This window comes from Lolium perenne, chromosome 1 (assembly GCF_019359855.2).
Source record: "Lolium perenne isolate Kyuss_39 chromosome 1, Kyuss_2.0, whole genome shotgun sequence".
In the NCBI taxonomy this organism is placed as follows: domain Eukaryota; kingdom Viridiplantae; phylum Streptophyta; class Magnoliopsida; order Poales; family Poaceae; genus Lolium; species Lolium perenne.
Genome location: NC_067244.2, coordinates 27572884 through 27588794, shown reverse-complemented (window position 1 = coordinate 27588794; position 15911 = coordinate 27572884). Strand labels below are relative to the sequence as shown.

Here is a 15911-nt window from a genome sequence, read left to right as displayed (position 1 = left end):
CTCCAAGGATGCTATCTTGGCGCGAAGGCGCACAATAGTAGCGTCCTTCTTGGCACGCTGCTGGCGGAGTGTCTTGCGGTCACGGGCGAGTAGCTTGATCGCCTCACCCTGCTCGGTGATGTGAGCGTGGGTCTGGTTGGCGTAAGCGCGGGAGGCGTCCAGATCCTTCTGTGTCTGGTACAGCATGAAGTCGAGGTGCTCAGCATGGTGCCTCAACTCGGGGTGGGACTGCAGTTCCATGGGAACTCGAGGATGCGCACCACGTTCTGCCCGCATAGACGAGCAAGTGCCTCCTGAAGGGCACGTGCAAGTCCGTCGAGCCAGTTGCTCTCGCGGAAGGAGAAGAGGATCCTCTCCAAGGTGGGAGGCTCCATCTTGCCCCTCAAGTCAGCGGTGATGATCCACTGAAGCTCCCCTCCAGGCTGGTCGTTCACCTCGATTCCGTGGAACTCGGGGTGAGGGCGCTCCAGAAAGTCCGACAGGGCATTCAGATCCCTCTCGGACACCAGGTCTCCTCTGTTCCCAAGCTGGTAGAACTTGGTGTTGATGGGTTCATTCGGCTCCATCTGAAAGCGAAATGGATAAGTTAGAGAGTGAACAAGTGTGGCAAAATTTTAGGTAGATTCAAATAAGAAAGAGCATGATTCATCAATTTTTGAAAGGATCTCAAAGACAAGAGTGTGAATAAATTTTCATAAATATTCTCTTCATTTGATTTCAAAGTTAAGTTTTTCTGAACGTCCATTCTAACTAGGGTCTTCTAAGGTCAAACAATGGCTCTGATACCAACTTGTCAACACCCGGATTTTTAAGTCTAGATGCCTATTATGTCATTCATCGCAATCCCAGAAATATTGTTGTTGCCAGGCACAATAGTCGAATATCATAGTCATCATTCATTACAAACCATATTGTCTTACAACTTCAGATCACATGATCCATATTACACAAATAGTTGATCTATTGATCAACGAACAAACACAAGTTCATAGCGGAAGCGTAAATAAAGGGGACTCTCTAGTCCACAGGCCAACGCTTGGCGTCAGAAGACTCCTAGTTGTCGTAGGCGTCCTGCTGGTCATCTCCTTGGTAGTTCTGTTCATCTTCATACTCTGGCCATTTGAATAGCCAGGGACACAGCCGTGAGTACTTTAAGTACTCGCAAACTAATACTAGTGTAAGTACTATCAATTCTAGTAAGGGGTGCTAAGCTCTAGTTTCTTTTGCATAAAGCCAATTTTAGTTCACAAGTATTTGATAAAAGACTTATTCATGTGCTAACTAACTCAAGTGGGAACATTAGTGTCATTCCCACAACTCAGTTGTGATTCAAAAACAAGTCACCAATCAACATTCCTTTCACCAACATTTTCAAGAATCTGACACCGGAAACTGTATGGCCTTTCCAACCGTCCGTAACCGTGGACACGGCTATTCGAATAGGTTTACACTCTGCAGAGGTTGCACACTTGTGCCACAACATTTGATTTCATCCGTCGGGATAACCCCGAATCATCGTAACTCAGTACGCGGATCATCAACCATAACATTTCACTTAAAAATCCTAGTATAGGCACCTCTCCCCATGAGCTTGGCCTCCCAGTGAAGACCAACTGTCAACCTGGGAACTGCACAGGGCTTGGCCGTACAATTCACCTCAATTCACATCATTTCTCAACCACGGAGGCAGCCTCGGCATAACCCCTATGATGCTTGTTCAGAGGGAACCCATACTAAGATGTATAAATTTCCAGTTAAGCCCTACCCATAATCAGGTATTGTGGGGGTACTCAAAAATTGGAAAGGTACGTATCGCATCCAAACCAATCAGTTTTTAATCAAAAATCACCATCTTCTCCAAGTCATACTCACCTTCAAAATCATTCAATGGAATGACTCATCATTCCAAGGTTTCAAAATCAATTCAAGTCACAAGTTCCCATCTACAGTAGTCATTTTTAGTTATTAGCACTAGCACTAATCATGAGGGGTGCTATGTTGCTTGGCCATCCTAGATGCTAACTTTGCTACTCTAGTAAAGCACTTAACTTAGACCAAAGTTAACTATAAAAGTAACTCTTTAATAAATCAAGTAAAAACTTGTAAGGTAAAAACTTGGGATAGGCTTGTTGTAAGTAAGGTAAGACTAATGGTGCCTTGCCCCAAAGGGGCTTTGCACTTTGCAAGAATATTAGCTTGCCTTGGTAGTGGTCAAAGTTCTCCTCTTCCTTGTAACACCCAGACTTTTGCAACCTTGACTAATTGTCCTTATTGCAAGAATTAGGGGGAACAAAAACTTTTTCTTTAAGCTAATTAGATGAATTACCTTGATCTGTTTGTTGAGATGAATTGCTTTGATCTGTTGGTAGATGTATTGTCTTGTTTTGCTTGTTGAGTTTTGTCTTGAGCTACCTCAAAGAACAACACCTCTAGTGGTAAAACAAACAACTCACCTAATAAAACACATGTGTGTCCTAGGAAAAGTTGTTTTCCTTTTTTACATCAAACTCTTCTCCTCATGGCAACATGAGTGCGCCATCTTGATTTTTCTCTTGGTGGTATGAGATAGCTCAATCATCCTTAATTCAAAACTTGGGATCATCTACCCCTAGCTACACCCCTCTCTTATACCCACTCATCCTTGATGGTTTTGAGGCCATGTCGACCATCTGTGTTGACAGGCTTGAAATGTCCAGACTTTGGCAATTGATCTCTAAGCACCCACCACTGTTATTGTTGACTTCAATGCATGGATCTCATCTATGCAACACCCTCTTCAACCTCCACACCTTGCATGTCTTAGTCTATCCTTGCAACTCCTATACTCAACTTGATCTCTTACCATATCCAATGTTTCAACTCTAGATCACCTGCTTCACTTTTACCTCTTGTTTTTATTCAAGTTTAATCTTCACAAAATCAAGAGTGGAAATTATGGGTACATTTTGTAGCCACCATCTACCCTTGAGAACACTTCTCCCTAAGATAAGTTTTCTTTCTCAAAAACCCTATTGTTTTTCCTTCTCTGGTTTTGACCACAAAACTACTTCTAGTTTTATTAAAGCTTCTCAAAATATTTCTTCAAAGAAAACAAGGAACTGAAATGAATTTTGTTTTCCATCCCGTTTCTACCCCGTACTGATTTCGGAAAAACTTTTAATCTCTATTTGTCTTTCTTTTTAACAAAAAGCTTGTTTATGGTACCTACACCATTTCTTGCTTTCCCTCTTGCTTATTTTTTTACATTGTTGAAAAACTCTACTTTACTAGAGAAAGTAAGTAGAATATTTTGAACCCCTATGTTCCCACTAGTTTTATCTCAACACTTTCAAACTTCATTCCACTTGAGTTCATTCCCCATTGTCCCTAGACAATTGAGGTGTTTCAAATACTTTTCAAACAAGTTCTATTTCAAATGACAACTCTTGCACATCTTATGCACATCTCTGATCCATCACATTGTATCCCCTCCATCCTCCAATTTTTGATCAAATGGATGATCATTTGATACTTTCAAACCACTCCCAATTGACCTCTCATTTGTAGAGCAACTTATATTTCATCATGCCCATCTCAATCCTCTATTCTTTCCCATCATCACTTGACCTCATGAATTGGTGAGTTATGTCAATATATTCATCCTTGTGAGTATATGAATACTTCACTCACCATCTCTCTTAATCTTGATCTATCATTGACTAAGCCACCATCACCATCCCATCTACCTTGACATGCTCATGCATTGCTGCATGTGGTCAACCCCAATCTTTTCAATTTTGAATTCAAATGGAAACTCTTATCCATCAACTTTACTTTGGGAACTATCTTCTTCATGAGTGGTCTCAACCAAAGTGGTGGAGATTATTCTCATAGCTCATATCACTCTCACCCTTCTTTTTATCTATATGTATCTACTCCTATTTTATCATCATCAAAGTCACTCATTGACTTTATCTCCTCAACATCATGCTTTGGTCTATACACATTGATATTGTGCATCTCTCTCACATTTCTCACTTGCTCATGACAAGAAAGGAGCCGGCCATGACTTGAAATTCGGCCAGCCCCTCCTCCTCATTTTCTTCTCTTGCAAGCCTTGCCTCCCAACTACCCCAACAAATAAATGGGCAGCCACCCACCTTGGCCAATCAAATAAGGGGCTGCCATCACTCCCTCCCTCTATAAACCCCCCCCCCCCCCCCCTTGGCCGGCCACCTCCCCCTTTGCTCTCATTTTTGCTCTCTCCACTCCCTCACACTCTTCTCCTACCTCCACCCACGAAATTGCTGCTGCCCCTTGCTCCCATGGCCGGCCATGGCCATGGAAAACTCACCAAGATGAAGCTCCCTCCTCCCTCAAGCTTCCCCTCACCATGAGAGCCTCCCTCTCCATCTTCTCCCCAACCCTTGATGGTTCAATCTTCTCTTCTTCTTCCTCCATTGCTAAGATTGGATCTTGATGCAGGTGCATGTTGGTCCAAGCATGGAGAAGGTTGAGCTATCCTCAGATCTGAAGTTCTTGAGCAAAGTTCGTCCAAAACCTTGCAGTAATTTCTGTAATCTTGCTGTTTCAGATTCTGGTACGATTTTGTAAAATCCGCCAAAAATCGTGTGCAGATCCAAATCGAGTGATTCAAAGCTACGCAGATAGGTATTGAAAATATCTACAACTTGGCGTTGGTCTCATCCTCAAATTCGTTACGGATTCTGCATGGTAAATAAAGTTCTGTAAACATGCAGATTCACTGTTTGTTAGATTTGTTCCGTTTTACAAAACCTTTTTGAACAAACTCAACTGTAGGTGAAATCCCTCTTCAATACCTTCATTTTGGCGGTGGTTTCACTTCGATTGACCTCCTGAAACTGAAATGGTTTACAGATCAAGATCTGGTCAGATCTGACTTTGTCGAATTAAACCAGGAGCTTGGGAACGAATTTTTGAATGAAACCAGTTGGGTAAGAACCAGCTTCTCAATACCTTTCAGATGCAGCAGACCTCATATTTTTATGAGTTGTGTACAATTTGTGGTGAATTGAACTTGTTCTGTGTGTTCTGCAGACATGGCTGTTAGCTTTTAAATCACCAAAAATCAATTTTTGAACCTAATTGAGTGATTCCAATTCTGTAGGAATACTGAATGTTTTCTTAATCTTCTCAAACAAGTTCCAAACCTTTATCTGTTCTGTAACTCCAGTGAGAAAGCAAATGGTACAGGCATGCAGTAAACTTGTCAATCCATTTGTGAGAGTTTCAGAAACATTTTGAACCCAAATCCAATTGTGTATGCATCTCTGTTTAAATATCTTTCAAATGCCGGTGGTCCCATATTTTTAGGATTTTTCTACAATTTATGGCTTACAGATCTTGTTTTCTGTACAGTCAGATTCAAAGAAATTCCTAAAATAGTAGGATTAACCTTTTTGGGTGATTCCAATTGGGTTAGTCTTGTATTAGTACTGGCTATCTAGGAAAAATATTATTAGTCTCTGTTCATACATAATAGTTGCTGTTAGTAATGTTTATGTGTGACATGCATTGTTGAAGCAAAATTTGTTGGTTTATTTAAAACCCTTGACCAACTCTTTTTATTAGAAATGAGCAACCTTTGTTTTATGCTTGCAAAACAAAACCTCTGCCTTTTAGCATTAGCTCTTTTGTTTTGCTTAAGTCTTCAAATGGTGGGGCATATCATTTGCTCCTATTCTTGTGTAGTGTTATGTAAGCTTTTTAAAATATGGAGAATGATTGCCCGCTTTTCCAAAAATGTTTCAAATTATAATGTGAATGTTTTTGATGCCAAACTAATGCACATGTCATCTTTATGATGTTATCTACCAGGGGATATTTGGTTTATACCATGGTGATAACCGAGAGAGGCAATTGCTAAGTTGTGATGCACTCATACCTTTACTACGTAAATAAATGGGGTTTTCTAAATTAAAACTCTTAAACTTGTTTTGTGGTATCTATAGGCCCTTAGTATGTTATACCTTGGATGCATGGTTAGTTGTTGATTGTTGAATGTTGTCTTCTTGATGCAATGTGATTTATTGTGTTCCTTTTATATTTTCCGGTGATAGATGCGAACACTTCCGGAGAAGAAGAAGAAGTGGAATCGGATGAGAAGATTATTTATATTGTTGGAATTCTTATATTGATGGAGTTGAAGAAGTACATGGACAAATAAGCCAAGGCAAGCCATCTTTTGATCTCTGATTCGGTGTCTAGTTGGATGTCATTTGTTGATATCCAAAGCACCTTTATTCTATGTGTGTTGTTCTCTTTATTATTGTCATCTATGTATGGTTGCTAGTGGGGTACTCCCTAGTGGTGATACTCCACTATTGTCTTTATGATTATGGGATGCATGGTATCATGGCCGTGCTATTCCTCTTGGTTATCATGTATGCTCGACTTGAGCATGTTCCATCTCAAGATAATGACTTACACCACACCCACCACTTTTGTAGTATAGAGTTATCAATGCCATGATCTTGGTGTATTCTCAACTTGAGAGGAGTATGCCGTGTACCCATTGGAGAGTATGTTTGATAGTGTTACTCCACTATCTAAGTTGTATTTTCTTAGCACCACAAATCTGAAAGAATAATCCTCCTTATGTTGTCCCTATACATGCTTATCCTAAGTATGTATGATCCCCTTAACACCTCAATTATCATCCCCTTGTGGTATGATGGCTAGCATCATGTCATTGTGACTCTTAGTTCCTTCATAAAACCATAGGTTGGGAACCCCCTTGGAAAAATACCTTGTTGAAAAGAATTTTTGAAAACCTTGAGTGAGTTGGACTTACCCAAGCGTGTGTTTATGAAAGGAAAGGATCTTGGCAAAGATGGTTGAAAAGAAAATCTTGTTTTCGAAAACTTTGGTGCCTAAGTATTCACCCGTGACAATTAACCCGCGCAACCACATTACCCTGGGGTGGGACGGGGCTTAGCTCGTAGTTTGTTCTTCTTAACATGGGACACCGCACAACTATATAAGGGTAAGGTTACCCCTGAATCCGGATTGTCGTTGGTGGAGACAATAGTATAACGGGAGGCCTTCGGGGCTGACCCGTCCGGAAGACACTATGGGTCTCCTGGCTTGGCGGTGGAGCCACGCTCAAAGTGAGGTGAGCTGCCACGGTGCCGGGGAGGTACATACTCCATAGGGTAGGATCCCGTGCTAAGACGAATAGGCGAAAGGCTATGTCCGAGTTTTTGTCATGGCATAGTTGATATGCAGGGATGATGCCCACATGATGAACTCGCGGATCTTGTGGGGAAAGTGTGCAAACTCTGCAGAGTCAAATCTATTCGAATAGCCGTGTCCGCGGTCATGGACGGTTGAAATGGCTGTTGCTTAGCCTGATGAGTTTTGTTTGAGAAAGTGTTTACCAAAGGAAAAAGGAACTTGTTTTTGGAGTACCGGAAGGGTACTAGGATGGTTGGGTTGACCATATGGAGATGGTCGGAAAGGAAATAAACTGGGTTACTCCCTTCCTAGTGTTTTATGTTGTAGAACTCTTTTGAAGTATCTTCTTTAACAAAGATATAGATATGTCATTGAACTTCCTTAGCGTCCCCATCAATTGAGATGGCGGCATGCTATATCCACAAGAGAAACTGATTCTCTTCCCCCTGCTATTTCCACTTGTGAAATTAGCTCTTCCCTCTTGTCATCTTAGATTAGCATTTGTTATCTTGCACTCTTGCAAAGTACCTTCTTGATGGTTTGCGAGTACAATTCCAAATGTACTCACGGCTTTGTCCCTGGCTATTTACCTGGCCAGACTTGGAGGAACATGATGGATGAAGAAGGAGTTGGCGACGTCTATGCGAGCTAGGAACGTCTTCCCAGTCAGTTGCCTGTAGGGTTATGGCAGATGACTTGGGTACTGCGCTGCTGAAGTGATGATGCTACTCTGATGTTTAGTTTAGGCCCTTCGAGGCTATTATGTAAGTATTGGTCATGTGACCATGTTGTAATTTTTCTTATTCCGCTTTGTAATGGATGGTGTAGTTTGATATCAGTTCGGTTATGTGTTCACGGCGCACTGATCATGGGATCGTGAACTGTATACATAACAGGGATTTTGGACAGCTAGTCCGGGGTCCCCACAGAGCTGGTATCAGAGCTATCCTGACTGTAGGAGACCTTAGTTAGCATGGACGTTAGTTAGGAAAACAATTACTTGGGAAAAACTATTTATGAAACAAATTGTTTCTTTAGTCGGAAGTATAGCTTCTACTCATCTTATTTATTCAAAGCTTCTAAATTCTTATCTCTCCGCTTTATAAAAAGGTTTGAAATTTCTTGCTCTACTGTCTCATCCACTTCAAACCTACATGTTGGACGATGTCCCCAACTCAGACCGAAGACTCGAAGTCGAAGATGGATCAACCTTTTATGAAGTCTCACGTATCTCTAATGACAACTATTGAAGATCGGACGCCGACTTAGTCCTGCAAATAAAGGGATAATAAGATCATGCCTTTGGTTGTCACCAAAGCCCGTCAAGGAGCTGACCTTCTTCCTCCATGGACTCGCACTTTTTGCAGTCGTCAGGGATCAAGTCCTCAGTTTCTTGACTAGTAATTTTTAGGCCAGCCACGACAAGATCTCGACTTCGGGAGCACCTCAAAAACTACCTCTTCGAAGACCTCACATCCCCGGGATGTTGAGCAAGAAGACTACGCAGTTTTCTCCTCCGCCTCAACATAGAAGACCGAACACCAGGCCTGCTTCGCAACCAACTGCCCCGAAAATCCATGTTGGAGTCCATAAGAGCAAAATAAAGATGGAAACATATGTGACCAGCCCCCAAATCTATAGGATGGATAGGACAAACTCAATCGCTTTGATTGAGCTACCCCCGCGCATTAGGAATTTCTGGGTACTTAGAGTACCATGTCTGGTTTGGTGATTGCTTGTAGCTCCCTAGTGTGCTGCCTTGAGTGTTTGTATCTGTTTGCTGTGTGCATGTATGCCTTGCTATTTAGACGTTCCCACCCTTTTTAATTGTCTAAAATTTATAAAACAGAAATTAAAAATGGAAATCTGCCAGTGTACTGTTTTGCTAATAAAAATAGTTTGGTAGCTCCGATTGATGTGATTCCAATTGCACTAGAACCAGTATGAAATTATCTTTCAGATGCCACTGACCTTGTATTTTTAGGATTTTTGTGCGATTTTTAATAAATAAAACTTGATCACTGTTTCTGGTTAGTATTTTGAGTCTCAAAAACTGAAAAATAAATATTTTTGAATGATTCCAATTGTGTTGATCTTGTTTTGTTACTGTGCATCTAGGAAAAATACCAGTAGCCTCTGTTAGTGGTATTTTGTTTCTGGTTATGGTTGTATGGGCGTCACCGGCAATGATAGGATTAAAGTTTGTCTCGCCATTGTATTGCTAACTGCTAGTTAGTTGGGTAGATTAACGAAAGACTCTAACTCTAAACCCGTTAGCAGTTATTTTTCAGCCGTCAGGGAAACTAAATCAGACCCCTATCTACGCCGACTACTTTCAAGATCAGCTGGAGCATCTCCACTATGGCAGGAAAGAAGAAGCCCTACCTTCAAGAATGACTGCACCTCGGCGAGAAGACATACTAATTTGGACTAACCTTAGAGCATAACCGCACTAACCTCGGGGGTATCTTTTTGAAAACTACCCTCTAACACGCCGTATAGCAAGCTGAGCGAACAATAGCGTCCAAACCAAGCTACATCACATGGTTCATCTGGTCCTCATCAAGTGAAGACTCCTGAAGATACCTCAAGAACTCAAGATTAGGTGCAACTTACCCGCTCACCAACAGGTATAAGTCAGCACCGACCCGCAAGATGAAGATTGTCTTCGACGACCTCTGTTGCTGCTTCATATGGATACCAACCAGGCGTTTCATTAACTTACTAACTCACCGCGCGCCCCATATGGTTTAGTTAACACGTGAGTGCCTCTTGAAGATGTGGTCTGCACGTCGCCCCCGAAGATTCTTCAACTGAACAAGGAAGATCAACAACTTCTTCAGAAGCCCCCGACAGGACCGCAAGGCAGAAGCTCTAAGTTTTTCTGAAAGCCCGATGAAAAATCTTAAGGGTGGAAGACTTCGTCTTCCACTAAAAGTTAGAGCTAACCCTAACATTTTAAACCTTTCTAACACACCGTTGGAAACGTGGGATGCACTAACCCCTTTTGAAGCCGTGGACTACACAACACCCTCTGAAGGTGTTGACTCAAGACGAGAGATCAATGACTTCTCCAAAAAGCGCCCGACAAGACCCGTGGCTGAGGCTCTATGATTTCAGGAACCCCGCTGAACAATCTTAAGGGTGGAAGACTTCGTCTTCCACTAAAAGTTGGAGCTAACCCTAAAAAGTTTTCAACCCTGCTAAAGCACCGTTGGGGTGCACTAACCCTCTCACAGTCTTGAACCTCTGCTAGGATCATGAAGAAGCTACAGATCCAACACCGGCCTGGAGTAGTCAACCTCTCCGTGAAGCTCGCTATCGGCAAGAATCCATCATGTCTCTGAGAAGCTGAAGTTGCGACCCTCTGAACAACGGCACGCCGACAGAAGCATGGAGTCTAACTTTCGTTAAGCCTTAAAACCCCACTAGTTCTGCGCTCACTAATCTCGGGACGAGATTATTTTAAGGGTGGAAGATCTGTAACACCCCAACTTTTGCAACCTTGACTAATTGTCCTTATTGCAAGAATTAGGGGGAACAAAAACTTTTTCTTTAAGCTAATTAGATGAATTACCTTGATCTGTTTGTTGAGATGAATTGCTTTGATCTGTTGGTAGATGTATTGTCTTGTTTTGCTTGTTGAGTTTTGTCTTGAGCTACCTCAAAGAACAACACCTCTAGTGGTAAAACAAACAACTCACCTAATAAAACACATGTGTGTCCTAGGAAAAGTTGTTTTCCTTTTTTTTACATCAAACTCTTCTCCTCATGGCAACATGAGTGCGCCATCTTGATTTTTCTCTTGGTGGTATGAGATAGCTCAATCATCCTTAATTCAAAACTTGGGATCATCTACCCCTAGCTACATCCCTCTCTTATACCCACTCATCCTTGATGGTTTTGAGGCCATGTCGACCATCTGTGTTGACAGGCTTGAAATGTCCAGACTTTGGCAATTGATCTCTAAGCACCCACCACTGTTATTGTTGACTTCAATGCATGGATCTCATCTATGCAACACCCTCTTCAACCTCCACACCTTGCATGTCTCAGTCTATCCTTATAACTCCTATACTCAACTTGATCTCTTACCATATCCAATGTTTCAACTCTAGATCACCTGCTTCACTTTTACCTCTTGTTTTTATTCAAGTTTAATCTTCACAAAATCAAGAGTGGAAATGATGGGTACATTTTGTAGCCACCATCTATCCTTGAGAACACTTCTCCCTAAGATAAGTTTTCTTTCTCAAAAACCCTATTGTTTTTCCTTCTCTGGTTTTGACCACAAAACTACTTCTAGTTTTATTAAAGCTTCTCAAAATATTTCTTCAAAGAAAACAAGGAACTGAAATGGATTTTGTTTTCCATCCCGTTTCTACCCCGTACTGATTTCTGAAAAACTTTTACTCTCTATTTGGCTTTCTTTTTAACAAAAAGCTTGTTTATGGTACCTACACCATTTCTTGCTTTCCCTCTTGCTTATTTTTTTACATTGTTGAAAAACTCTACTTTACTAGAGAAAGTAAGTAGAATATTTTGAACCCCTATGTTCCCACTAGTTTTATCTCAACACTTTCAAACTTCATTCCACTTGAGTTCATTCCCCATTGTCCCTAGACAATTGAGGTGTTTCAAATACTTTTCAAACAAGTTCTATTTCAAATGACAACTCTTGCACATCTTATGCACATCTCTGATCCATCACATTGTATCCCCTCCATCCTCCAATTTTTGATCAAATGGATGATCATTTGATACTTTCAAACCACTCCCAATTGACCTCTCATTTGTAGAGCAACTTATATTTCATCATGCCCATCTCAATTCTCTATTCTTTCCCATCATCACTTGACCTCATGAATTGGTGAGTTATGTCAATATATTCATCCTTGTGAGTATATGAATACTTCACTCACCATCTCTCTTAATCTTGATCTATCATTGACTAAGCCACCATCACCATCCCATCTACCTTGACATGCTCATGCATTGCTGCATGTGGTCAACCCTAATCTTTTCAATTTTGAATTCAAATGGAAACTCTTATCCATCAACTTTACTTTGGGAACTATCTTCTTCATGAGTGGTCTCAACCAAAGTGGTGGAGATTATTCTCATAGCTCATATCACTCTCACCCTTCTTTTTATCTATATGTATCTACTCCTATTTTATCATCATCAAAGTCACTCATTGACTTTATCTCCTCAACATCATGCTTTGGTCTATACACATTGATGTTGTGCATCTCTCTCACATTTCTCACTTGCTCATGACAAGAAAGGAGCCGGCCATGACTTGAAATTCGGCCAGCCCCTCCTCCTCATTTTCTTCTCTTGCAAGCCTTGCCTCCCAACTACCCCAATAAATAAATGGGCAGCCACCCACCTTGGCCAATCAAATAAGGGGCTGCCATCACTCCCTCCCTCTATAACCCCCCCCCCCCCCCCCCTGGCCGGCCACCTCCCCCTTTGCTCTCATTTTTGCTCTCTCCACTCCCTCACACTATCCTCCTACCTCCACCCACGAAATTGCTGCTGCCCCTTGCTCCCATGGCCGGCCATGGCCATGGAAAACTCACCAAGATGAAGCTCCCTCCTCCCTCAAGCTTCCCCTCACCATGAGAGCCTCCCTCTCCATCTTCTCCCCAACCCTTGATGGTTCAATCTTCTCTTCTTCTTCCTCCATTGCTAAGATTGGATCTTGATGCAGGTGCATGTTGGTCCAAGCATGGAGAAGGTTGAGTTATCCTCAGATCTGAATTTCTTGAGCAAAGTTCGTCCAAAACCTTGCTGTAATTTCTGTAATCTTGCTGTTTCAGATTCTGGTACGATTTTGTAAACTCCGCCAAAACTCGTGTTCAGACCCAAATCGAGTGATTCAAAGCTACGCAGATAGGTATTGAAAATATCTACAACTTGGCGTTGGTCTCATCCTCAAATTCGTTACGTATTTTGCATGGTAAATAAAGTTCTGTAAACATGCAGATTCACTGTTTGTTAGATTTGTTCCGTTTTACAAAACCTTTTTGAACAAACTCAACTGTAGGTGAAAGCCCTCTTCAATACCTTCATTTTGGCGGTGGTTTCACTTCGATTGACCTCATGAAACTGAAATGGTTCACAGATCAAGATCTGATCAGATCTGACTTTGTCAAATTAAACCAGGAGCTTGGAAACGAATTTTTGAATGAAACCAGTTGGGTGAGAACCAGCTTCTCAATACCTTTCAGATGCAGCAGACCTCATATTTTTATGAGTTGTGTACGATTTGTGGTGAATTAAACTTGTTCTGTGTATTCTGCAGACATGGCTGTTAGCTTTTAAATCACCAAAAATCAATTTTTGAACCTAATTGAGTGATTCCAATTTTGTAGGACTACTGAATGTTTTCTTAATCTTCTCAAACAAGTTCCAAACCTTTATCTATTCTGTAACTCCAGTGAGAAAGCAAATGGTACAGATATGCAGTAAACTTGTCAATCCATTTGTGAGAGTTTCAGAAACATTTTGAACCCAAATCCAATTGTGTATGCATCTCTGTTTAAATAAAATTCAAATGCCGGTGGTCCCATATTTTTAGGATTTTTCTACAATTTATGGCTTACAGATCTTGTTTTCTGTACAGTCAGATTCAAAGAAATTCCTAAAATAGTAGGATTAACCTTTTGGGTGATTCCAATTGGGTTAGTCTTGTATTAGTACTGGCTATCTAGGAAAAATATTATTAGTCTCTGTTCATACATAATAGTTGCTGTTAGTAATGTTTATGTGTGACATGCATTGTTGAAGCAAAACTTGTTGGTTTATTTAAAACCCTTGACCAACTCTTTTTATTAGAAATGGGCAACCTTTGTTTTATGCTTGCAAAACAAAACCTCTGCCTTTTAGCATTAGCTCTTTTGTTTTGCTTAAGTCTTCAAATGGTGGGGCATATCATTTGCTCCTATTCTTGTGTAGTGTTATGTAAGCTTTTTAAAATAGGGAGAATGATTGCCCGCTTTTCCAAAAATGTTTCAAATTATAATGTGAATGTTTTTGATGCCAAACTAATGCACTTGTCATCTTTATGATGTTATCTACCAGGGGATATTTGGTTTATACCATGGTGATAACCGAGAGAGGCAATTGCTAAGTTATGATGCACTCATACCTTTACTAGGTAAATAAATGGGGTTTTCTAAATTAAAACTCTTAAACTTGTTTTGTGGTATCTATAGGCCCTTAGTATGTTATACCTTGGATGCATGGTTAGTTGTTGATTGTTGAATGTTGTCTTCTTGATGCAATGTGATTGATTGTGTTCCTTTTATATTTTCCGGCGATAGATGCGAACACTTCCGGAGAAGAAGAAGAAGTGGAATCGGATGAGAAGATTATTTATATTGTTGGAATTCTTATATTGATGGATTTGAAGAAGTACATGGACAAATAAGCCAAGGAAAGCCATCTTTTGATCTCTGATTCGGTGTCTAGTTGGATGTCATTTGTTGATATCCAAAGCACCTTGATTCTATGTGTGTTGTTCTCTTTATTATTGTCATCTATGTATGGTTGCTAGTGGGGTACTCCCTAGTGGTGATACTCCACTATTGTCTTTATGATTATGGGATGCATGGTATCATGGCCGTGCTATTCCTCTTGGTTATCCTGTATGCTCGACTTGAGCATGTTCCATCTCAAGATAATGACTTACACCACACCCACCACTTTTGTAGTATAGAGTTATCAATGCCATGATCTTGGTGTATTCTCAACTTGAGAGGAGTATGCCGTGTACCCATTGGAGAGTATGTTTCATAGTGTTACTCCACTATCTAAGTTGTATTTTCTTAGCACCACAAATCTGAAAGAATAATCCTCCTTATGTTGTCCCTATACATGCTTATCCTAAGTATGTATGATCCCCTTAACACCTCAATTATCATCCCCTTGTGGTATGATGGCTAGCATCATGTCATTGTGACTCTTAGTTCCTTCATAAAACCATAGGTTGGGAACCCCCTTGGAAAAATACCTTGTTGAAAAGAATTTTTGAAAACCTTGTGTGAGTTGGACTTACCCAAGCGTGTGTTTATGAAAGGAAAGGATCTTGGCAAAGATGGTTGAAAAGAAAATCTTGTTTTCGAAAACTTTGGCGCCTAAGTATTCACCCGTGATAATTAACCCGCGCAACCACATTACCCTGGGGTGGGACGGGGCTTAGCTCGTAGTTTGTTCTTCTTAACATGGGACACCGCACAACTATATAAGGGTAAGGTTACCCCTGAATCCGGATTGTCGTTGGTGGAGACAATAGTATAACGGGAGGCCTTCGGGGCTGACCCGTCCGGAAGACACTATGGGTCTCCTGGCTTGGCGGTGGAGCCACGCTCAAAGTGAGGTGAGCTTCCACGGTGCCGGGGAGGTACATACTCCATAGGGTAGGATCCCGTGCTAAGACGAATAGGCGAAAGGCTATGTCCGAGTTTTTGTCATGGCATAGTTGATATGCAGGGATGATGCCCACATGATGAACTCGCGGATCTTGTGGGGAAAGTGTGCAAACTCTGCAGAGTCAAATCTATTCGAATAGCCGTGTCCGCGGTCATGGACGGTTGAAATGGCTGTTGCTTAGCCTGATGAGTTTTGTTTGAGAAAGTGTTTACCAAAGGAAAAAGGAACTTGTTTTTGGAGTACCGGAAGGGTACTAGGATGGTTGGGTTGACCAT

General features: G+C 41.2%; 2 long non-coding RNA genes across 3 annotated transcripts; both read left to right on the top strand.

The window, feature by feature from the left end:
* The first annotated feature begins 4234 nt into the window (after positions 1–4234).
* LOC127344775 (uncharacterized) lies at positions 4235–6188 on the top strand. 2 transcript variants are annotated; one of them, XR_007878217.2, is made up of 5 exons: positions 4235–4527; positions 4617–4713; positions 4879–4955; positions 5839–5914; positions 6081–6188. It is a non-coding gene; the product is annotated as an uncharacterized lncRNA (long non-coding RNA). The 2 variants fall into 2 exon arrangements; XR_007878216.2 differs by having other exon boundaries at positions 4801–4955.
* Positions 6189–12682: 6494 nt separating this feature from the next.
* On the top strand, positions 12683–15911 carry LOC139836152 (uncharacterized). Its single transcript, XR_011752530.1, has 4 exons — positions 12683–12940; positions 13023–13404; positions 14287–14362; positions 14529–15911. It is a non-coding gene; the product is annotated as an uncharacterized lncRNA (long non-coding RNA).